The sequence below is a fragment of the Triticum dicoccoides genome, chromosome 6B (assembly GCF_002162155.2).
Source record: "Triticum dicoccoides isolate Atlit2015 ecotype Zavitan chromosome 6B, WEW_v2.0, whole genome shotgun sequence".
In the NCBI taxonomy this organism is placed as follows: Eukaryota; Viridiplantae; Streptophyta; class Magnoliopsida; order Poales; family Poaceae; genus Triticum; species Triticum dicoccoides.
Window position 1 is genome coordinate 13,563,673 of NC_041391.1, and position 2,093 is coordinate 13,565,765.

The following is a 2,093-nucleotide window of genomic DNA, read 5'->3' on the forward strand; positions in this document are numbered from 1 at the left end:
GGGGCCCGGGCCATGTTTTTCATCATGACAAGCCAACTTTCACGTGAGCCAACATAGAATATTTATCTAGGTCTAGCAAATCCCTGTCTTGGACCATACTTATTATTGGGCTACGGTTCTATGATTTTTGCAGCACACGGACATGTTTGCTAGTTTCAAAAATGGTTAAAAAAATGCTAGTTTCTACATAATAAAAGATTTAAAGAAAACAAGGTGGAGCGTGTGAACAGGGACCACCCGGTTTACCCTCATCAGAGAAGTAACGTATGGACTATAGTGTATAAAAGCAAGCCTGCTAGTCACCAGTTACTGAACGCCCTCCACTCATTACGGACAAGCAAAACTGAGGCTTTGGTTACCGACTGTGAGCGGAGATGGAGAACGGCCGCGACGCCTTGGCCTCCAGCGCCGGCGAGGGGATTAGGGTCCTCGTTGTTGATGAAGACCCCATCCACCTCGAGACCATGACCCAAACACTCAGGGGCTGCGGGTACCAAGGTACGTCGTCTACCCTGACCTCGCTGCAGTTTCATCTTAATTTCTGCCCTTGCAAGCAACATCTATACCGGCGACCTCACATTGTTGGGGCGTGCAGTGACAACCAAAGCCTCGCCCGTCGAAGCACTGCAAGAGTTACAGGAGAACCCGGACGGGATTGACCTCGTCATGACGGTGGCGCACACCCGGGCGGAAGGAATCGATGGCTTCACCCTCCTCCAGCAGGCCAGGGATCATTACCCTGTCATCTGTAAGTCTTCCACACATGTATTCACCTGATGACAAGATAAATCTGTACGTACTGGCTAGTGATAGATCGATCAATCCATGGACAGAGGGAGTTTAGAGTCTAGAGCCAACGAGGTCGGCTCTGATCGTAATTCCAGCTGTAGTCATTTTGTTTTTTTGCCAGCAGTAAAGTAAAGGCTGCACGGCAGTTACCAGGTTGATTGGCGAGCCTCCGTGTTTTTTGTTGCGTGCCTCTTCCTGCTTGCCATCCATGCAAGCCGGATGATAGCTGATGGGTCAAGCCTTGTTGCACACCACTAAACTAGATGTCCCAAAAGACAAAGAAGCAGGAAAGATGATAGCTATCGACTTGACGATTACGTTTTTGCCATTGTAATTTTGGCATTGCCTCGATCCTATTGGACGCGAAAATCCTAATCCTACGGCAGCTTTGCCACTAACCTCCCCCTAATTTCAGAGGGATACCCTCCCTCTCTAACGATGTACAATTAATACTTCACACAGCATGTATAAAATAAATTCCGCAGAAGTCATCCGTAGATTTAGGATTATATTGCTCTCAGCAGTTACTACTTTATTTTTGCGAGGGAGAAGTTACTACTGTAATATATTTTGCGCGTTTAACTGGCAGACATAGTTCTGCACGTAACATACAGAATAGATCAATCAATCCATGGACAGGGGGAGTTTAGAGTCTAGAACCAACGAGGCATGTACTCAGTGTTAGTGGTGTTCTTGAAGGTGCCGTGATACATACGAGTCGGCTCCGACGTAGTTCCAGCAGTAACAGTTGTAGTCACTTTGTTTTTTTTTTTTTTGCCAGCAGTAATGGCTGCACTGCAGTTACCAGGTTCTCGTTGGCGAGCATCCGGGTTTTTTGTTGCGTGCCTCTTCCTGTAATTTTGTAATTTTCACTTTTCCATCTTTGATAGCAGATGAGGGCCGTTGTCCCATGCTCCCATCACGTATGTTCACGCTCGCGAGTCAAGCCTTGCTGCACACGACTAAACTAGATGTCCCAAAAGACAAAGATACAGGAAAGATGATAGCTATCGACTTGATGATGACGTGTTTGCCTTTGATGATGATCATGTTGGGCGCGAAAATCCTAATCCTACGGAATTTTTGCGTTGGGACTAACCTCCCCTTAATTTCAGAGAGGTCCCCTCCCTCTCCAATGATGTATAATTAATACTTGACACAGCCTGTAAAATAAATTATGTAGATGTAGGATTGCTCCCAGCAATTACTATTCTTTTTAGCGAGGCAGAAGTTACTACTGTACTTATTGAGCAATGCTAGATGTAGTAGGTAATATATTTTGAGTGTTTAACGGGCAGACATCT

General features: G+C 45.9%; 1 pseudogene; it reads left to right on the plus strand.

The window, feature by feature from the left end:
* The first annotated feature begins 374 nt into the window (after positions 1-374).
* LOC119320543 overlaps positions 375-2,093 on the plus strand; it is an 8,643-nt pseudogene continuing 6,924 nt past the window's right edge.